The 24,004-nt window shown below is 41.2% G+C and overlaps 1 pseudogene; it reads left to right on the top strand.

The window, feature by feature from the left end:
- Positions 1 to 4,626: 4,626 nt before the first annotated feature.
- LOC139572612 (melanin-concentrating hormone receptor 2-like) lies at positions 4,627 to 9,174 on the top strand (annotated as a pseudogene).
- The last annotated feature ends 14,830 nt before the right edge of the window (positions 9,175 to 24,004 follow it).

Raw genomic sequence — 24,004 nt, forward strand, 5'->3', positions numbered from 1 at the left:
CGTGAGATGCGAAGGTCGAGTCATGTGTCCTTCGAAAAATGACCTGCCAAACTGCACTTCTTGAAAATGAAATAATCTGCATTATTATTCCCATACCATTATTACAGAGAATCAGACAAATTATTATACCCTCTCCCTACACATGTTGTGCTCTTGTTAGAAGCAATCACTCCCCTATTGCTGACTACAAATTATTTGTAACTGGGCTAATAACTCAGTAACTAGGAAATGATATGAACAAAATGTGCACAGGTGGCTATGGGCAGCCTTTGCTTTGATCTCAAAACAAGCGCATCTACTCACGACCACAGCTGTAAACACAGTCCAGTTCAGAGTAAATAGCACAGATCCATACAGTATATGGCAATGGTCTATTTGCATATAGGCCTACTGCAGCTCTGATTGGTTATGCGACACTGGTCTCTGTAGAGTAGGGGCTGAGTCTTGCACAATAGAATCCTGCTCCGATGCATTCTGCCTACTACATAATCTCTTGCATAGTTTGTTTTGATTCGGTATGTTGCACTGAAATTGGCTAACATTGCATTCATTCGATCACTATTGCCACAGTAAAGGGAAACGTTGATAGTGTTAACTAACAAGGGAAAACTCTAGAAAGTTGAGTGAAGTTCAATCTACTGCTTCTCTCCATGGGCTGATATTTCTTCTGCGCTCTGCTTGGCAGTCCAGAGGGAGCTGCATGGCAGTCTCGGGGCTACTGTGCACCCACACATGCGTGCAGCTTAGAGGAAACATTTCACATCACAGTGAATGTTCTCGTTGTTCATGCACCATGGGAAAAACATTTTGGCATGGCAAATCCAAGCTTGACATTGGTCTGCATTGACGTTGTCGCATGCCTTATCTATGGCCAGAAGGAGGGTGGCACAATCATGGGGATGGTGATCGTATACCTTCCTCCATGCTGAAAAAAGTCCTCAATAGGTTTGAGGAAAAGAGAGTATGGGGGCAGGTATAGGGTCACGAATCTGGGATAGGCCCAAAACCGTGCCTGAACCACTTCTGCATGGTGGAACCTGACATTGTCCCAAACAATGACATTAGGTGACGCCGTCACCTTGACAAGCCTGCTGAATTTCATTAAGAAACACAATGAGGTGATCAGCGTTGTAGGATCCAAAGAATGGCCTACGTCCTACCACACCATGTTAGAGATAGCTGCGCACATGGAGATGTTTCCCCCACGTTGTCTAGGCACTTGGACAGTCGCCCTTTGGCCGATGAGGTTCCACCCCCGGCGACGAGTTTTGGCCAGGTTGAAGCCCACCTCATCAACAAAGATATTCTTGTGATGATTCACAGGAGCATCAAGTACCATTACCCTCTAAAAATACATTTTGGTTAGTTCTTTTTACAGTATAGTTCCAGTATGATATTGTGAAGTATCATGGGCATCAAATAGTAACAGTAATATAGTATATAGTGCTGCACCTGAACATACTCGGCCCGCAGTTGTTTCACCCGGTCATTGTTTCTCTCAAAAGGCACCAGGTAAATGTGTTTCATAGATACCTGGTGCCTCTTCAAAAGGCAGGCGATTCTTGGTAGGCTGATGGATGCCACATTGGCAAAGCTGTCATCATTCTCCTCAATGGCCTGCTTTATTTTGGATAACTGTATGTCATTCCTGGCCCTCACCATTTCCACCACTGCCCACTCCTCCTGGTCGGTCAGCACGCGGCCACGGCCATCACCATGGGGCATTCTGTAAATTCTGAGGGTAGAACAGAGTATACTGTCAATAGATCGTACTGTAAGAATACTGTAACGTGTTTTGTGAATTTACAATATGTAATTTACTGTAAATGTAATGGTAAAGCATAGTGCATATTCTGCAGATGTACCGGTTTTCTTGGCAACATGTTCTCATGATCGAATTGACCTTTGACCTTTTCAGATTGGGTTGAACTAATCTGGCAGCCTCTGCCATGGTAAGGCCGCTGTTTAAAAACCTGTGCAAAAGACTTGCTGGCATGAAAATAGGAATGAATGATCAGTTCATGAAGGAAATTGCAGAATTCTGCACCCACTATTCAAAGTGAATAGAATAAAAGGGAAATGTGTAGCTCTCGTATTCGATAAACTGTACATTGTAGAAACTATCAGAATAGAAAGGTTCAGAACTTTTGGGAAACATCACAGCACAGTTTTTAAAAAACTGGATGGTGTTCGGAGATAGATGGGAGGGGTTGAGCGGAGCTGAAGGTTAGAACTAAAAACAAACAAAAGATAACTGATGTAAAATATACTGTGTTTGTAAAATGTATTTAGTATGTACTATATGAGTTTGAAGTAGAAGCCTAAGTGTTGTAGTCCATTAGTTTACTCCAATTAGGGAGGGGTGGTAGGGTTATGGGAAAATGATACAGGAAAATATATACAATGTATATTTAAAATAATATATATATTCATAAAAACATTCATGGGGGATTGGAAATGATGCAGACAATTACATTGATAGAAGCCACAAAAATATAAAAGCAGCATGTAAAGTGTTGGTCCCATGTTTCATTAGCTGAAATAAAAAATCCCAGACATTTTTCATACGCACAAAAAGCATAATTCTCAAAAAGGTTGTGCACACATTTGTTTACATCCCTGTTAGTGAGCATTTCTCCATTGCCAAGATAATCCATCCACCTGACAGGTGTGGCATATCAAGAAGCTGATTAAACAAACAGCATGATCATTGCACAGATGCACCTTGTGCTGGGGACAATAAAAGGTCACTTTAAAATGTGCGGTCATGAGGAGTATTAGTCTGTAATAAGCCATTCTGTGGAGAAAAACTCATTCTGATTGATTTCAAATGACTGATTTCCTTATATGAACTGTAACTCAGTAAAATCTTTGAAATTGTTGCATATTGCGTTTATATTTATGTTCAGTATATTTGCAATAATAAAGCTCACCCCCCCAAAAAAGAAATACTTTACTGTGAAATGCTTACTTTACAAGCCCTTAACCAACAATGCAGTTCAAGAAATAGAGTTAAGAAAATATTTACTAAATAAATTAAAGTAAAAAATTACATAAAAAGTAACACAATAAAATAACAATAACGAGGCTATATATACGGTGGGTACCGGCACCGAGCATCAATGTGCGGGAGGTACAGGTTAGTTGAGGTCATTTGTACATGTAGGTAGGGGTAAAGTGACTATGCATAGAGGGTGTCAATGAAAATAGTCTGGGTGGCCAATTGATTAATTGTTCAGCAGAAGGGGGTTTGGACCTAGAAGCCCTTTGGACCTAGACTTGGCGCTCTGGTACCGCTTGCTGTGTGGTAGCAGAGAGAACAGTCTATGACTTGGGTGAGGTGACTGGAGTCTTTGACAATTTTTGGGGCCTTCCTCTGACACGTACGCACTACCCACTGTAGCGTCTTACATTCAGATGCCGAGCATTTGCCATACCAGACAGTGATGCAACCAGTCAGGATGCTCTCGATGGTGTAGCTGTAGAACTTTTTGAGAATCATATGAAAAGTATTATGAGCATTGCATTGTGAATGGTATTTCTAGATGAAACACTGATGAGGTTTGGTGAAAAAGTTACTGTGTGATTTTGATTGTTGTACTTACTCAATTGAAAACGTTCTTAAAGTAATAAAAAAAAATAATAATTTGATGACCTGTTTAGATTTTTATACTAAGAGTTGTGAAATTTTACCACATAGTACCAAAGCGATAAAAAAACTAAATAGTCATGTCTATCCTCCCTTGATAAAAAAAGTATAAAATAATAGCCAATCAGCGTTGAGCTAAACTGAGTGAGCTCAACAGTGAATTGTCCTGGGGCATCAAAAAAAAGTGTCAAGGGAAGCCAATTTGGATTTGGCTTCACACCAATCACATCGAGAGCAAAATGTAATTGACAGAAAAAATGCGCATCTCGTTGTGTTGTTGTCCTCGGGTGGCTAGCTATCTAAACTTGGCCCTTTCCTAAATTAGCCATGGATGGAGATAGGGATTTGGACTTGTGGTTTGACTTAATTCTCCGTACTGGCCAATGATTATAACGGTGATTCTGATCCAACCTTTAAATTCATACATGGCCTGAGAGGATGGAAGATCAATATGTAGCTAGTTGTAGTAGGCTGATGTTAACTAGCTGGCTCATTGTTGCCCATGAAAGGAACTTAGGCTAGTGAGCAAGCATTTTAGCCAGGTAGCCTATGACAACAAAAACTATAAGCGTACTGTATGACGGAGTCATAGACCGTTTGTCAACATGAAAGAGAGGAGGATGACATTGGCGTAGGGTGAGTCAGCGTTTTTTCTACTTGAATGCACACACACACACACACACACACACACACACACACACACACACACACACACACACACACACACACACACACACACACACACACACACACAGAAATCAGAACCATGGACAGACAAATCATATTTAGCTTACGTTGATTGGACTAAATTGTTTTTGGTATCTTTTAGTTGTTACAGTATTAGACTAAGCATAGGTGATTTGATGATGTTGAAATGGTACTGGAATAGTGGAGGCAGCTCCTGTTTTCTTTGCGACTTGCTGTAGGTCATGTAACTCTCTGTGGTTCTAAATCAATAGTTGTTTAGTAGTCCGAAAATGTCGGCAACATTAACTTGCTTGAACATGCTGTAGGTCATGTAGCTGTTTGTTACATGCAATATGGTTTGTGGATTTCACCGGACAGAGGTTGCTGTCTTGTTTTGTGATGAAACAAAGGTGTGCCACTGTGTCTTCTTATTGTCTCGGCCTTAGGCCTATATATCACGGTCGCAAGGCATATGAACTAACAGGTCATAGGGAAAACAACAAAATTATCACAACACATGTAATACGGCTTTTTGGGAGGTTGGTTTCCCCAGGGTATTTTTTGATTTTTTAAATTAGAAAATAGTTTGACAACCCTGTTTGTAAGCTTTTAAATGATATCAATCTCAACTGTTAATCTTTTCCAGAGATGAAGACATGGATATCTCATGGTTTGGTGGGGTATGCAAAATAGGGTATCTTGAGCACCTTTATCTCTTGAATGTTTTTGCATTCAGGTCCAAAAAGTCACTTTCTGAGCACTTCAACAATGGGCAAATATGTATGGAAGGTTTTGTTCCAATCAAAAGGGATGCTGTCAAAAAGTGATTGCATTCAAATGGATTTTACCCATCAGCCAGGCGAACACGCCACTGTAGTGCATATAGTACAGTACTGTTCCTAACATTTCCTTTCACAGGGGTCGCGGTACACACGTTTTGTATGTTAACATTGTGCATTCACCATACACTTTACATTCCATGATGTCTGTGATTGCATTCCTATCTATACTTCCATAGAAAACTGAAGTACGTAATCAATAATGTCCTTTAGTTTTCCAAATTGCTGTTACACTGTCTATACTTTATTTACCATCCAATCCAGGGCCATTTCTAGATGTTCTACTCTGGTTTTGTTAAATTCACTCTTATACAAATTGCATACAAAATGCCAGAGTCCCACTAAAAACATGCACGATTTTTCAGAGGTAGCATAATTTGGAGGGAAAATCTATTTCCCTCAACTTCTTAAAAGTGATATCTGGCTCAGATTAGAACAACTAACAGATTAACTGATTTGTGGAAGTAGAATAATTCATGGGTTTTCTTTACCCTGAATGCCCTGTTTCTAGTGATATGCAGATGGTGTCATGACCTCAGTTGTATAATTGATGAGCGTAGTGGCCTCCATGTCAGTGTCCAGTTGGATGCTTCTACACCTGCATTGCTTGCTGTTTGAGGTTTTAGGCTGGGTTTCTGTTCAGCACTTTGAGAAATCAGCTGATGTTAGAAGGGCTTTATAAATAAATTTGATTTGATTTGATGCGGAATCCACTGACAATCGTCTCTAGCTAACTGTTCTGCTCATGATCGAAGTTACCTTTCCATTTGTTCCAAGCCAGCACATGATGAAAACTCAATCGTCTCGCCCGCAATCTCTACACACTCTCACTCTCACTTTACAGTCTCATCTGCACTCTATTACAGACAGTAACATAGTGACCTTACCTGACTTTGTATAGATGGATTAGCTGACAATGTCACGAAAACAATGTGCACGCTTCAATGGGGCAGAAATCCGTAAGTTGTTGTGATTCTGGATGGCCAAATGGCCAGTAACAATGACAAGAAACTGCCATGCGGGAAATCATAAGTGTCTCGTTTCAGCTACTATAGTTTCATCTTGTTCTTGACACTGTCTTGTTTTGAGGTGTTTGATGGATTTCATGTCAATCCTAATATGGCTCAAATTCGCTAGCTAGCTAACCAACAACTTTAACAATGCATTTGAGAGACAACAAGTGCTCATTGTGCAAATGTATTATGTTTTTTTGTAAACATTGGAGACAAAATATCGTTTACATGTAGTCAACATTCCAAAACCAACCTTGTCGGTTTTGTTGCTGAACAACCAACCCTTCTATAGATTGTTCTGTTGTCAGTCTATATCTGCAAGGATATAAATTAGGTTATTTAATGGGGATGTATGTTTGTGGCATATAGTCGGTTTAATTGTTCAGTTCCTCATATTGATCTATCAATTGACTCATAGGTACCTGGCGGTGGTGCACCCGTTCCGTCTGATGACCCGACGAACCCGCTCTAAGACCATCTGGATCAACCTGTTTGTGTGGGTGGTGTCATTTGTCATGGTCCTTCCCGCCTGGGTCCACTCAAGTCATTCGCTTCCCTGACGGACTGGAGAGCTGCTCCATGAACCTGGTCACTCCCAAAGAGGTGCTCTGGTAAGGTCACAACCCTGACATAACATCAAATCAACATTGAATTTAGGTGGATATTTAATTGACTTGACTAACATGATTTCAACATGGGGTAAACCAGATCATGAAATCATGTTGTTGGTTTGCTCTTGAAATAAATGTTCAATGCTGAAAGAAATACGAAATCTGATGTTAATAGAACTTGGAGTTAATTTGTCTGATGATTTGTCTGATGGGGTCAGAGGTCAGATGAGTCATGCTGGTCTCTATATCATGATCCTCTACTCCAATGCCATATTCACCCCCCCAACTAGCTTTATGAACAAACCATACACATGTTATTGGCTGGGGAAATTACTGGACTCCTGCAGAAACTGTTCATAGAAATCCAAATGTCAATTAAATTGGTAAAGAGGCCTTTTAGGGTATCAGGCAGAAAAACCATCGGAGGAACCTGTTCTCGGAAGTAGAGCTGCTTTCAAGCATAGTATTAATCAGTGGTAGAAAAATGAACACCTACTATGTACTCACACCCTTCATTGTAATTACTGTAATCCTGGGGACACTTTTAACAGTGTGAAAATTTGTTTAGCTACAATTCCTGCATCCTATCTAATGATCAAACGTATTCATAGCAGTGGGACATCCCACTGGGCACAGACATCAGTTCAATGTCTAGTTTCGATTGACATTTGGTTGAGTCAACTAACGTGAATTCAATGTGAAATCAATGAAAAATTTAACCATGTCATTGGATTTAGGTTAAAAGTTGAGTGAAAAAAATATGAATTACCCTTACTCTGCAAATCCAATTAGTTTTCCACGTTGATTCAACATTCATCACATATATTTTTGGGGTTGAAATTATATGGAAACAACATTGATTCAACAAGTTTTTGCCTAGTGTCACGAGAGGTTTTTATTCTCTATTTTGGTTAGGCCAGGGTGTGACTAGGGTGGGCATTCTAGTTTCTTTATTTCTATGTTTTCTCTTTCTTTGTTTTTGGCCGAGTGTGGTTCCCAATCAGAGGCAGCTGTCTATCGTTGTCTCTGATTGGGAATCATACTTAGGCAGTCCTTTTTCCCTCTTTCATTTGTGGGTAGTTGTTTTCTGTTTAGTGTCTGCACCTGACAGGACTGTTTCGGTTTTCCCTCTGTTATTTTGTTTGAGTGTTTTGAGTATTAAATTTGTCATGAACACTTGCAGCGCTGCGTTTTGGTCCACTCCTTCGTACGACGATCGTTACACCTAGTGGGATGGTACTGTAGCTACTGAAAGCTGATACACATGTTCGTTCCCTCTCTCTCTCTATCTCCCCTCCCCCCAGGCACACCCTCTATCAGACCATCACGTCTTTCTGTCTGCCCTTGCCCCTTATCCTCACCTGTTATATGCTGATCCTGTGCTATACCTGGAGGATGTACCTGAAGAACAAGAGTGGCAGAGAGCGTGGTCAAATGTAGTCGTGGTCATCAACCGTGGCAGAGCCTGATAGTTACTTATATACACAGAGACACACAGAGGTACTAGATACAGTAAATGTGAGGCACTAGAAATAGAGATGCCCACAGGTATGAAATTACAGGTTTTGGTGGGTGTTCTAAAAAGAAATGACATTAAAACAGTTCTATGCTGGAGAAATCTAACGGAACCATGACCTCCTCTCAGAAATCTAGTCATTAGCCGTCTGTTTCTCTGTGGGTAGAAATTGAGCCTAAGGACAAGGTTATCCACTCAGTAAACCAAAATTATAGTGGGGATCACTTATCTGATGCAGGAGGGAACTTCTTGATTCATGCTTCTATGTTGGTCATTATTGTCACTAACCCATGCCCCTGGTTCCTCTCCCCTCCTCAGCTTCAGTGCTAACAACCAGTCCCGGGACCGAGCCATCCGCCTCACCAAGATGGTTCTGGTCCTAGTGGCGGTTTTCCTGGTGAGATAGGGCCCTACCACATGCTCCAGCTGGTCAGCTTAACACTGCGGCGGCCCACGCTGGCCTACTACACCTGCTACTACCTGTCAGTGTGCCTCAGCTACGCCGCCAGCAGCATTAACCCTTTCATCTACATCCTGCTCAGCGGACACTTCCGTCGCCGACTCACTTACCGCAAGCCGACCATCAGGCCTAGTGTTGAGAGTGAGCCTTGTGGGCCCCAGGTCCGTACACCACATTCCAGCTTCTGACAGTCCTGTCCTCAAAGCAGGCACACACACATACACACGCACACACATGCATCCATGCATGCGCACAAGCGCATCTCCCCACACGCGCTCGCATCCACACACACACACACATACACACACACCACCACCATTACAGCTTATCCCCAGCACACTGCCTGGGGCATTACCTATGGCAGGAGTGCTTTAATTTACATTGTGGATTGACTTACACCTCAACAGGATCAGAGTGTTATTATTTATTTTCTATTATGGTTTTCAAATGGACTGTACGGTAGAATACTGTAGTTATTACATTGTAAAGTAATTATGTTCACATGAGTAGTTCCTGCTGTTAAAGAAAATACATATATTGCTAATGGATCAGTCTCATGGGTGGTTAGCATAACACGCTAGGGGTTATTGCCTGTTAGGATATTTTTGTGTTGCCATCTTGTAAAGATACTGTACTTGTATTCAGAATATGGTTCAAATTTCTCATGGTGGCAAGGCTCCATCCAGAGGTAGATTGGGATATTGCAAGGATTGATCCACTATCATTTTGGGTTCACCTGAATTCGGCTGACTTTACTTTCACTGTGTATTTTAATGTATAACTAAAAAAACAAATAACACATTTTAAGTGTTTTCCATTAGCACATTGTTTGGCATTTGTTTTCAACCTAAAGTTAGTGTTGCTATATCATTAATTGGTGCATTGATTGTGATGTGTGGGACTTTGAACACACAGAAACATCTGTTCTACTGAACTGTATCTACTGCTAACAGTGCTGAGACTGCTGAGTGAATAAACATTTATTACAGATAGACTGAATGCTAAGAACTAGACTGGAATCACTGGGATCGGTCCAGGGTGTTTTGGTATTGTCTGGTGTTAACTGGGCTGGACTGGGAACTGGCCCCAGGATGTAACGGTATTACCAGTCAACAGACTGACCACTGGCCACAGACACACAGATGGACAGTACCACCAGGGGCACCGAATCAAATCACTCATCCTTACCCTCACCCAGCCTGGGATCAATAAAAAGCCTATAGCAAACCAGATCAGACAGATAGGCGTAGCGTCACACCCCCGGCAAGGCTAAGGGGAGACTAAAGTGCAACCCCTCCTCTCTCTCTCTCTCTCTCTCTTTCTATATCGTTCTCTCTCTCTATGGTAATCCCTCTCTGTTTTTACTCCAAAATTGCCTCAGGCATAGAGTGCTTTGACATATTGATCAATATGTCTCAATGTCAACATACTCCTGTTGTCTCCATGGTTTCCAATTAGTCTCTTATTGGATTGGTTGTGCTCAACATACTAAATTCCATTGTGTTATTGGTCGACCATGGATTCATTTGTATGTTATCAGTACCAGTGTACCTCATTTATTAACATTACCTCTCCGCTCACACCTCCTCCAATAACATCAAATTATTAAATCGACTAATATACCAATGCGATATAATTATATTTTCTTCCTACTCTCTCTCTATACTCTCTTCAACTGTTACTTCAAAAATATTTCCTTCCCATACTACTGCCTATATAAATCTTCCTTCTCTTTGTACACCTCAACCCTCTTCTTTCCCCTCTGTGCCTCAACCCCATTACCTTTTCCCCTTTCTCCATCTCTCCCTATACACCTTGCTCTCTGCACTTAGCCTAGGCACCTTGCTGGTCAAATTGAGGGTCTCTGTGTTTTAAAAGGGTGCTAGTCCACAAAGTGGATGACGGCATATAAAAGAGATGACACTCCAGATAATTATTTCAGTTACGTCTTATGTTTTATTTTATTTTCTACTTTCTTTTGGAAATGACACGTCACCTTGCTGGTTCCAGTCAGCCTGCCAGTCTGGGGGAGACAGACAGACAGACAGCTGTAACCTGACTTTGTTTGACCTTGTTTACACCATCATGGCATCATGTGACACCAGGACCTTGTCAGTAGCACTGGCACCCCTGAGGCCTTGCAGCCTAGCGTCTGTCTGTCCCAAGACTGTCTGCCGTAGGGAACCCAGACACCCTCTCCTCTAACCCATCCCACCCTGCTCACCCTGTCCCTGTCTAGTGTCTGTCTACCCCCACCATCCAAAAGGTAGCACAGATAATCATGCACTCATGTAACTATTAATGTATCTGAATAGAATAGAACACGCATTGAGAGGCACAGGGTCAGCCACAGAGCAGCACAACTGAATGTAGAGTTGGAGCTCTTTCACTTGGTTTAGGAAAAAATAGTATCGCAGTTGTCTGGATAAGAAAATGTGTCCAGAATGTGTACAAATAAAAATGTGTCAAGACAGTCCATAACGTTGTAGGAGTCTGACTTCATTGTTTAAAGCCGTTATTGTTGTTTTCTTGGTAAGACTTTTGAAAAAGTGTAATTACAGTTTGTAAATAGAAAATATGCTGCCTTATTTTTTTAAATATATGTAATAATGTATCAATAACATGTGACCTTGATGTTTGTATTTTAGTGAGAGAGAAACAGAAAAATAGAAAGAGAAAGACAGAATCCCTATTAAAACAATTTTATTTTAGCATTATTATAAACAGCAGAGGGCACCCTTTTCCAATGTTCCTCAAAACTGCAGTGTTTCCCAACTGTTGGGAGGTCACAACTGGTTTGACTTATTCTGTCTACTTGCCTCACAAGGCATCAAAATGTCAGTAAGTTCATCATATTTTTTGTACAGTAAACCATAGATTTAATCAGAATTTGATGATTTATTTAATTCTTCCCCACACATCTTAAACGAAGACCAGGGGATTAGGCCTATAATACAATTAAATGAAGACACTGACTTGAATCAGTCAAATGAGGATGGTACAATGACAACATGAAATAGAGCAAATTGAGTTGGAGTGAATTATAGGTTCTCTATAGATGAAACACAGTGGTGTCAGTTGTTTAGCCGTCACGGACCACCTCATTGACCACCTACAGTATGGATAGGCAACCCTGATTTTGTTCCAACTATGCACCACACCTGACCAACGTGTATATAGCCAAGTTATCGTTACTCATTGTGTATTTATTCCTTGTGTTATAATTGTTCTATTATTTATCTTTTTCTCTGCATTATTGGGAAGGGCCCGTAAACATTTCACTGTTAGTCTACACCAGTTGTTTACGAAGCATGTGACAAATAACATTTTATTTTATTTTGATTTGATCAGTTCATCGATTGCCTAAATTCAACACACCTGGTCTTCCAGGTCGGTTAAATCAAAAACATGAAGTCCCTTCCCCCTGATCTACAGCTGAGTGGTACCGTGACCAGTGCTCCATTGTCAAGCTCTGACCACTGCCCTAGCCTATGGTCCTGAATGGTGTGATGCCGATGTCAAGACCACTGCCTTACATTGCTACTGTAACCTGAAAATGCTCCCGATGAAGCCGTGGAGATACGGTATAATGCATGTTCCGTTCAATTATGTGGGTGAAGTCATGGCCACTAGAGTAGACCATTTGCTTTACAGGGCTGATTTGACCCACCTACTACTGACCTTACCACTGATCTGCAGTGGTGGGGTCTCAACTTACTATTGAGAGTAAGAATAGTAGAATACACTAGTTGCAATTTTGAAATGTGGTTATGCATCATTTGGCAGTTTTTTTTCTTCTTATGTCAGTCACTGACAGTCACTCAATAAGCCATGTCAGCTAAGAATTTTTTGATTGGTAGTTAGTTAAGCCAGTTATCTAAACTTGTAGAAATCATGGCCGAATACTTTCCGGGCACACAGGGCACTTGCCCAGGGCCCTGACCTCCAGGGGGCCCACATTGATTGTGTTAGTCATTCTCACTCAGATATCATATTAACATAGCATAAGTCATGGCAAAATGTGTAGAATTGCAGGACATTAGCTTTAAAACATTTTTAAAGAGCAACTGCCCCTAAAAATCAACTTCTTGTTTAAAATGGCATATGTGGCATCAATATATATATATTTTTGTTATTATTTACCTTGGCAAGTCAGTTAAGAACAAATTCTAATTTTCAATGACAGCCTAGGAACAGTGGGTTAACTGCCTTGTTCAGAACAACAGATTTTTACCTTGTCAGCTCAGGGATTTGATCTTGCAACCTTTCAGTTACAGGTCCAACACTCTAACCACTAGGCTACCTGCCACCCCAATATGAGTCAGAAACATTTATTAGTCAGAAACATTTCCTGACTACAAAGTGTAAAACAGTATATGTTTGGTCATAAAGTCAATCTCGTCCAAAACTGAGATCTGGAGATGCTAGGAAAAAATGGTATGTCACGGAATGAAGGGTACTATAACAGTTTTCTATGGGTTGGGTTTATTTTTAATCCTGCCCACATGCCCACAGCTGGCAGCACCCAATTAATCATTCATTATAATGCCCATGGTCAATTTGGTTTGACATTCGATATCCATATGGGGTTAGTTAGGGACCATCAGTAAATTACACAATGGTCACTGGACAATATTTTAAAAAGTAAAAAGCTACAAATTTCAATGACTTAAAAACCTCAAACCAACTTTAAATTGTAGAAATTCATATACAAATATTGAGCGCATTTAATGAGACAAAGAAAATGTGTGCAACATGAAAATATTGCCCTATTAACATTGTGTAATTTATTAATGGTCCCTAAATATCCCCAGAGATAGGGTATCCAAAGTTAAACCAACTTTTCCATGGTCACACACCAGTCAGCTGAAGTTTAAAAAAGATTGGCTAAATTATTTGGGTAACTCTTCCCACCTGCAAACGCACACATTAAACCACACCCAGAAACCAACTCAGATTTGAATTCAGTCATGGCCACTAGAATTTCTGAACCAAATCAGAGAGGAAGAGGAGAAGCGAGAGGATTTACTCTGCCCTAAAATCTGTCCTGTGAGATTAGGCCTTTTTTTGTATGGAGATCTATGAACGTGTCGATTTACGTGGGGCGCATTTAATTGAATTGAAGTTTCATAATGTTTAAGCTGTTACAAATGTACTGATAGGCCTATAAGTGGATGAACTTTGAGAAAAACGACTTAGTTGTTCCTTTTGTTCAAACACGTATCTGCCCTCTCATTGGCTAGAATGGCCCCACCTGATCTCGCCTGCCTTCAATAATTGAAGATATGTATTTCCATCGTTAAAGCGGTCAACTCGGCTATCTTGTCAATATAATAGATCATCTTTGGCCAAATCAAGAAGTGTAGTCGACTTTTATTTTTCATCACATTAGGCTAACTGGTGGACCACCTCACTTCCCAGACACAAACATGACAAACTACAAGTCCTTAAGAGAGAAAATGGCACGCATAAAACCCCTGACTGTTTTGCGATTCACTTGACTGATTCTGTGAATAATATATCAAGACATCTCGGATCTCCAGACAGCTCGTGCTCCCGCGCTACGCACAGGTTTTCGCCTGTGAGGCAATGGTGGGCACAGGTTTCCGACAGCCTGTTGTTTCTCGGGCGGGTACCACGCGCAGATAGCAAGCAAATCCTAAAGACTTGACAACGTTTACATAATTAGACGAGGCGTCTCACCCCCGTGTGACTCAACTCCGAATTGAACATGACAAGTGTGATCACGACCTAAAGTCGCGTTTAATAATTATTTTGTTTCAATTTAAAGGAGACAGTCTTGCCCGAAGCCCCCACTGAAAACCTCCCAGTCCTTTTTGTGGCAAAAAAAAAATGGTTGTTGATGGTTTTGACCTTATCCGACATGGTAGGACCAGCATACTTTGAGTTTGTTTAACTCAGCAAGTGTTAGACCTAGGCTACTGTAGCGAAATATAGCCTGCTACATCACACTAATAGTAGGGTGTCCACCCGACCTGCTCAGGGTCTCAAAAAGCTACATTAACGTTAGCATGATAGGAGCTGAATTAAATGTAAAAGGCTTTTAAAATGAGACGCTTGGTTAAGCTCAGTGCTTCGTTGACATCACATAGACAGCTTGGTTTTCGGAGAAAACTTCAAAAGAATAACAGGAATATCGCATTAATTTGAAAAGCGTATAGGCTACTAAAATATGAAAATACTACATATGTCTCAATCGAGATTTATCTTTTATTTTATAATAGGCCTAATTTAAACTTATATAGCACTTTAAATAAAAATTTCAAAGCCCTTCAAAACCAAACAAAATGTCAAATAAGCAATATATCAAGACCGATCAACCAATAGTGGCGATTCGTTGAACGCTGTATCCTCAGCGGATTGAGAATCCTGCCGATTTGAAAATATGACGAGTTCAACAGGAAAGTGAGCCTCTCAGGTAGCCTTCGTTCTTCTACAGCATCCTGCCTAGCTGAGGCGATGCTGTGCAATCTTCCTTATTTTTGATCACTTTTTTTTATCTGGCCTCCATTGATTTAGTCCCCTAATTTTGGCCATCCTACAAGAGTAAAAACTCCAATACATTTGTAACGGATTATGGTAGACATGAGGTTTGGACCTTTGGTTTTCTTTGAAGATTTCCAGCTAGCACATAACGGTTTGAGAAACATATGTTTCTTAGAGCTTGGTTGTCCTATAGATATTTTGCATACGACCTTCCCACAATGTTCTGGGAATGGTGCAGGATACCCAGCTAGCCATCACGTTCTGAGAACCATGTGTTTCGTAGGTGGGAATTTCAGTACTTCAGCATAACATTTCCTACAGGTTTTCTCGTGGTTCTATTTAATGTACTTTTTCTCAAAATTCCCATGTTCTTCTGTGGGAATTTCAGTACTTCAGCATAATGTTTTCATCAGGTTTTCCTCATGGTTCTATTTAAAGTCATTTATGTTCTCAGAACGTTAATAAAACCTCACAGGAAAACATTCAGGGAACCATAGTAAAACCTAAAAGTTAATGTTCCCAGAAAATACATTTTTTTTTTTTAACTTCAGTTCTCAGAATGTTTAAAAAACGTTTTTTACCAGTCAGAAAATGTATGGCTTCTTTCCCAGAAGCAATGGGAAATCAAATGTACAGTCCCACAACTTCCAATGAAGTTGCAGGATTGTCTACACAATAAACATATGATTTTACCCATTGGTCAAAATATGTGTTTTGATTGGACACCCTACTATAAGGAAAGCCTATGATTAGCCTGATAGCCCTTGAGTAGCCTAGGCCAGGCCCATGTTAACACAATAGGCTAATAGCTTCAGTTTCTTTTACATTGGCCAAATAGTGTTTATTGTATACACATATTTCAATCATTTTTCTGGCAACGAACGCTAAGGCATAGGTTACCTATTTTGTATAATTTTGCTCTATTTTTCCCGCCCTTACCATTTCGGGAACATGCTCGCGCAGCTTGTGCTGATTATTCACTTCTAGCTACAGCTCCAGATGGATCAACACATGCTGGACATATGACAAGTAAGATACAGATTTACATTTGACCTCAATCCTTCACTTCTGCTCCACTGTACAGACGAGGCATTTTACATATTTGGTGACCTTGGTCCTTGAATTAAACTTCTTTGCTACAGCATACAGAAGCATAGGCCTACCTTCACCTATACTATGCCAACCTGACATTTCCTCAAATGTGAGCAGAAATGTTAATATAAGCCTAATGTGCTACATTGACAAGGTTCATTTTTAAATCATAAGGAGTAGCCAGATGAAGTGCTTCAGCTATCCAGGGCTAGACAAGTATACTGGAAAAAAATATATATAAATGCAAAATGCAACCATTTCAATGGAAAGAAATAAAATAGGCCCTATATGGATATAACATGACTAGGAATACAGATATGCATCTGTTGGGGCGTGGATCAGAAAACCAGTCAGTATCTGTGTTTGTTGTCCGTAGATTATGCCTGCCCATACCATAACCCCACCGCCACCATGGGGCACTCTGTTCACAATGTTGACATCAGGAAACCACTCGCCCACACAACGCCATACACGCTCCCTGCCATCTGCCCGGTACAGTTGAAACCGGGATTCATCCATGAAGAGAAAACTTCTCCAGTGTGCCAGTGGTCATTGAAGGTGAGCATTTGCCCACTGAAGTCGGTTACGATGCCGAACTACAGTCAGGTCAAGACCCTGGTGTGGATGACGAGCACGCAGATGGTCTGCGGTTGTGAGGTCAGTTGGACCTACTGCCAAAGTCCCTAAAATGACATTGGAGGTGGCTTATGGTAGAGAAATGAACATTAAATTCTCTGGCAACAGCTCTGGTGGACATTCCTGCAGTCAGCTTGCCTCGTTTCACACTCCCTCAAAAGTTGAGATATCTGTGGCATTATGTTGGAACAAAACTGCATATTTTAGAGTGGCCTTTTATTGTCCTCAGTACAAGGTGCACCTGTGTAATGATCATACTGTTTAATCAACTTCTTGATATACCATACCTGTCCGGTATGGTAAATATAGGTAAAGCTCTGCCTTATCTCAGCTCACTGGTCACGATAACAAAACCCACCCGTAGCACGCACTCCAGCAGGTATATCTCACTGGTCATCCCCAAAGCCAACACCTCCTTTGGCCACCTTTCCTTCCAGTTCTCTGCTGCCAGTGACTGGAACGAATTGCAAAAATCGCTGAAGCTGGAGACTTACATTTCCCTCACTAACTTTAAATATCAGCTATCTGAGCAGCTAACCGATCGCTGCAGCTGTACATAGTCCATCTGTAAATAGCCCACCCAATCTACCTACCTCATCCCCATATTGTTTTTATTTACTTTGCTGCTGTTTTGCACACCATTATCACTACTTACACACCATCATCGACTCATCATCATCTGCTCATCTATCACTCCAGTGTTAATCTGCTAAATTGTAATTACTTTGCTACTATGGCCTATTTATTGCCTTAACTCCTCATGCCATTTTCACACACTGTATATACACTTTCTTTTTTTCTATTGTGTTATTGACTGTACGCTTGTTTATTCCATGTGTAACTCTGTGTTGTTGTTTCTGTCGCACTGCTTTGCTTTATCTTGGCCAGGTCGCAGTTGTAAATGAGAACTTGTTCTCAACTAGCTTACCTGGTTAAATAAAGGTTAAATAAAATTTTAAAAATAAATAAAAGGTGAATGGATTATCCTGGCAAAGGAGAAATACTCACTAACAGGGATGTAAACAAATGTTTGCACAAAATTTGAAAGTATGTGTGTATGTAAAATTTCTGGGATCATTTATTTCAGCTCATGAAACATGGACCAACACTTTACATGCGTTTATATTTTTGTTCAGTGTAAAATGGTGCATGTGAGTAGGCCTAGAGTAGGCCTAGTCCAGGGATGGGCAACTTTTATGGGGCTGGGGGCCATATAAAAATCTGAACTCATCATGAGGGGCCGCAGTGGCTCGCTTGACCGTCGACAAAATGTTGTTGGGTTTTACAGCTAATTTCCTGCAATTCTACACATTTTGCCATAAGGTGGAGAAAGTGTTTGCAGTTTTTTAATGTGGTATCTGAGTGAGAGGGACTAATAAAATCAATGGGGGCCCCCGGTCGGTAATTCGATCATGATTACTGCAAGTTTAGAGAGCTGGCTAGACTCATTTGCCAATCAAAATGACTGATGAGAACAAGAAAACGGACCGGACTGAGTTCCCACATTTTTTAAAATCATAATAATATTTTGATCCGCAGACTTACCTGTTGCCCATCCCTAGCCTAGTCTGTCAACCGTTAGTAAGATATTTCTTGAGTTTTACATCTTATTGCTGACACTGTCCTTTGCAGACTTACCCGGGGTTCCATCCAAGTCTGTCTGGTTCCTGTAACTGAGAGGTGCTGATGAAGGTAACATCATTTAAAACTGCTCTTATTTCATGACCAATTAAATCATAAAGGTTATTCCGTTCAGGAGGATTAGGTAAGTGCTATATATCAAGGACAAGAATACAGACACTGGCCAATTAAAAGGTATTGATTCAAATCACATTTACATGCATGTATTTGAGGCATATTAACATGCATGTATTTGAAACAATAGCCCTGGCCATTGTTTTTGCTGTCTTCATTAAGTCTGCAATTGTTTGCCACTGACGATTGACTGCCAAGTTTGGTGAACATCAAAGCATTTAAAATGTTCCCCCAAACCAGAGAACCCATTAAATTAACATGCATATTGCGTCTTGAGCTCAATAAGTTGCCTAATTGTGAGAGGCACCGACAATAGAGTAGTTTCGCCATCATGTCGATAATAGAGAAAGATATAGAACATAGTTGGTATGTATACTTGTGTGTTTATGTGGTTGTGTGGCTGTGTGTAATTGTGTTTGCATGTGTTGTTGATTCTAAATGAGCGTGGGAGAGCGTGTGATTTGTAATGCAGCCTCCAGTGCTCTCCATCCCCCGTTAATAACCTGGTCTCCTTTGATGTGGCTGCAATGGATGAGGTGTCTCTTTCTCTGCATCACTTGTGGCATGTAAATCCGGCTGGGATTTTATCTCCTTACCTGCTCAAGGGTCTACGTGATATCGTAGACCCCCCCCAACTTCCTACCCCCCACCGCGGAACAATACAGTGACTCAACAGACTTGCCCACCTAACAGACCACTTAGAACTTCTCCGAAGCTGATTGTTGTCTACGGTTGTGGGTTTTTGAGTCACTGTCTGAACATGAGAACATTATTATTTAGTGCTTCAGGTTTAATTGTCCAGGCAGCAACAATGTCCATATCTGACCAACTGAATCTCAAATAGCGGAAATTATAGAGGTGGCTGTTCATTAGACATCAGAGTGGACAGTTGGTTGGTTGAGAAGTATCTGAGACGTAAGTAGGAGTCAGGGGGTCAGTACACTCTTAGAAAAGAAGGTGCTGCAGTACCTAGAACCATAAAGGGTTCTTCAATTGTACCCATAGGAGAACCCTCTGAAAATAACAATTTTTGGTTCCAATTGGAACCCTTTCATTGATACAATATTCTACGTGGAACCCTTTCACCACTAAAAGGTTCTTAGAACCTTTTTCACCACCAAAAGGTTCTATCTGGAACCAAAAAAGGTTATCCTATATATATATTTATATTGTCTGTCCTGTTTTTGCGTGTGCATGGGTGTGTGTGTGTTTGGGTGGGGAGTGACGAGCACGTTGTCTGTCTGCCGCTCTCCCCTGCAAGCCGCACATGGGCAGAAAGCTCATTATCCATTGTCGGCAGGCACAATGGCCTCGAGGACAGCCTACATGGGTCCAACAGCCTCAGCACAATAGTTGTAAACAACCAGCGGCCTAATTGAAAACAGAGCAGGATCACCTTGGCTGTTTCACAATAATGACAGGGATGAATAGGGAAATGGGTTTTAAAGAAAATATTTTTTGGATGAAAGGTGGGAGTGTAGTCTATCCTCATGCTTCCAAGCCGAAACAGTTTGGGAGAGTTTATGCATATATTATGACAACGTTTTAGTTCTTTTGGACTTTGGCTGTTCAGACACAATAAAAAAAATTCTGGGGGCAAGCTGGAGTTCGGAGCCGAAGTCTATGCCCCTTCATCTGTGATTGGTCAACATTGGGATTCTTCAATAAAGTCTTTGTTGTCATTCAATGAGAGACGACTCGTTTTCATGCACATTTCATACAAAAAAAATCTTAGATGTTAAATTGTGCAACTAAGATCTCTTCGGCAAAAACGTCAAAATGAATGACAGATTTCTTGAGTTATTTTAGATTCATTCTGAATATTTTGAGGAAGTGTATACTGACTACGGCTTCTCAAAATGGATAAACGGTACCATTGCCGCTTTTTTCTCGTTTCCCAAGTGAAGATATTTTAAGGGATTATGCGAGTACACTCATTCGGTTCGGCATGAACTGAAACATCCGCATCCCTTTAGCCATGTTGTTTGTTCTGTGTTGCCTGTCTTCTGGGTTGGTTCTTCTGTGTCTTGTTCAACAGGTGGATTTTGCAGGTTGTTGTTTTCTTTTAGTGACAAAGTTTGCTTTTCAAGGCCGATTCTATTCTGTGGCTATAAACCATTTATTAACTAAAATGCAATAGCATTAATTAATGAAAGTGCAACCCCTATATTTTCACTCAAAAACTCCAATCGTGCTTTGGCCGATGATATGGGTTTGCTCTGCTGGTGTATTGTGCTTATAGGAATCATGCTATTTAATGCATAGTATACATATACTTAGTGATCTTTCGGATGTGTCCGTCATCCAGTCCATGATGCTCCAGTCTCAGCCAAGCCTACTCTTAGGCACAGAAGCAAGTTGCTTATTCTTCTACATTCACAAACATACTATATACAGTATTTAAGATGGAAGGTTTATCATATAGATATACATCAGTTTGGATATGTTCTCCAATTAGGTCAGGTCATCTCCAGTCCATCTCCTCTCTCACCCACCGAGAGAGAGAGGGGTTCGAGTTATTCATTCTTGACTGTGTATGGTCTGAGTAACATTAATCCAATCAGATTGAAGACCATTCAACCTACTAGTTTTGCCATTTTTTTCAGCTGCTGAGCGCGCACCATAAATTCACTAGTATCCCGTCAACTTGTTGGCTTCCATTACGCTGAACCGTAATGTTGTGTCCCTAATTCACTTGACTGCTGTTCCATAAGTGTGCTTAGCGATTAGGCTAACAGACACACCTCTGTTTCCCCTCACGGAGGATAAAGACACAGGCTACAAGCCCCGACTCTCTGTTTGGGATGGGAGAGAGAGTGAATGATCCTCTATCAGGAGGTTTTGTGATCCTGCAATACTTTTCAGTTGGCCAACCTGTATGTAGCCAATCAACATAGTCAGAGTACCTTTGAGATGGGGTGTTTAGTGTGGTGAAAGTCTATTAAACCTTGTAGGTTCTGTGTAAGGCCCTGTTTTTCACCAAGTGTTTTCTTGTTATCTCTGCATCCCAGTGACCCTAGTGCTTGTTGAATCAGTTGGCAGTGAATATGGTGGTTGGCTTGTTGGGCACCAAAACATGCGTTTTCTAAACAAACGGCTTTCACCCTGGCAAATCTGTCTCATAGTGGTCTCTCTCTCCGCTGAGCTGAGCAGCTCCACTACCAGAGAGTCCACCCCTCTCTGTCCAGGGCGATGCCCGGCAGCTGTTCTGTATGGGCGAGCTCCATCATGGAGCTGTATGGGCGTGATGATGTCATAATCATCAGACTTTCCGGCCACTCAGGCGCATTCTGGATCGGCCTCCCTATCTGATGATGGTGACCCGGGGCGACGAGGCTGGCCAGTGATGTCACGGGCACATGACCTGGGGCCATGGTAAACTCAGGCAGGTCTCCGGCAGTGCTGCCTCACATTTGCGGCCAGTCCCTCTGAAGGGCCCCGAGTGGTACTAATGCAATGGGCTGGTTGAGGCGGGTTGGGACTCTGGTGCCCCATTAAGTTTGGGCTGGAGGATCATAAGGTTACAAGTTCAGCCACTCAAATCTGGACTGGCCTGGGGTAATGCGATCTGAAGGTCCGCACTGAGTCTTCCTATCACTACCACCAGAGAAGCTATTAAAGACAGAGGCGATTAGTAGAGAGAGAGGAGAGTACGAAGAGGCGGAGGGAGAAATAGAGAGAGATACACGAAGAGGAGACACTTCAGTCTGCATCTCCCAAGAGCGGATACAGCACAGGTCATTGGCGTGACCTGTGACAGGTCTTTGGTGTGGCAGGTCATGAGAGACCCTAACCACAGGCCCTGACCACCTAATCGAGAGTCGACACCAATCCTTCATCTCATCTCTGGAATCACTTCATGATCTTCGATCTAGACTTGAGTCTTTCTTCCTTACCTCAACAGTACCCACCCACCAAGGCCTCTCCTCATTCTCGCCTGTCCCTCAGTGATATCCTCTGTGTATTTGAAGAGCTGGGGTGATACAGTTCCTCTTGTTGCATCTCGATGCCCACAAGTTTAACGTTTTTTATTACAGTCTTTGAAAAGCAGTGTTTTCCCTCATTGTCTGAGATAATTACTTATGGAATAAACCTTGACTTTCTTTAGACACTTTATGGCTCTAGAAGCAAGGCTTATCTTTACCTGTCTGTCAGTTTCCCTTTGATCTGTGACTACGACTGATGCACAACTGTGCCACAGACATGCATATTCACTGTTTCAGTGTTTATACATTATTGAACCGTTTTCTACTTTGTGTGTCAACTTTTGTCTAACATTAATGTAGCTTGAGAACACTAGATCTTGTATCATTTAAATTACACCCGTGTTACAGAGAAAGTATACTGTGCATTGAGGTAGTATACGTATCAGACAAAAAACACATACATTTGTAATCAAACAATGGTAAGGACGAAATAGACCATTATATTATATACAGATACATTCTGACATTGATTGTCCTACCAGAATAAATACAATAGAATACAATTTCAAAATGTGTATAGGTGACATAATTAAAACATTGAATGTTGTGGCGAGCACATAAAAAAGTAAACCTTATCGTTATTGTTCTTTACGGAAACAACAGCGAAGTAATTAGATCCTAATTATTACTCTCATTAAGCTACCTACTCATTGGACAAACAGTGAAATCTGAGCTCCCATAGTTTACATGACCTTTAAGACAAACTTATTTCAGAGCCCAGCCCCGTAGGCAGTAGAAATTCAAATTATAGCTGGTGTCACGTTCAATTATGTCCCCAGGATATGTCGCCGTTAGGTTTCCTTTTTTGAGAATTCAGCTCACAATGCTAATTGGGTCCCGTCCTGAGCTGCGTTATTGAACGTGACACTCAGGACAGGGCTGGCCCTCTTCTCTAACTCTATGGAGTGAAGAGAGGGAAGGAGGAGGAGGTGGGGAGTAAAAAAACTACAAATTAAAAGTAGATTACTGACCAGTAAATTTGGCAATTACGGTCAATTAGCAAGCACGTGGGGAAGTGTAAAGTGATCCCAGCCCAAGCCACGTGTCCCACATGAGTCTCCTGACACTGTGACCTACTTAAGCTTTCAGGAGGGCTCTGTGATTTTGTACATATGCCCCTTGGGCTATGCAATGCTCCCTCTTTTTTTGTTTGAAGAGAAAGTGAGATTTTTTAAAAACTCTATATAGCTAATGAAGTTTTCAGAGGGACTTGATATAAAGACCTGCCGTGAGAGTGGATAGTGGCCCCATAG

The sequence above is a fragment of the Salvelinus alpinus genome, chromosome 4 (assembly GCF_045679555.1).
Source record: "Salvelinus alpinus chromosome 4, SLU_Salpinus.1, whole genome shotgun sequence".
Taxonomy (NCBI): Eukaryota; Metazoa; Chordata; class Actinopteri; order Salmoniformes; family Salmonidae; genus Salvelinus; species Salvelinus alpinus.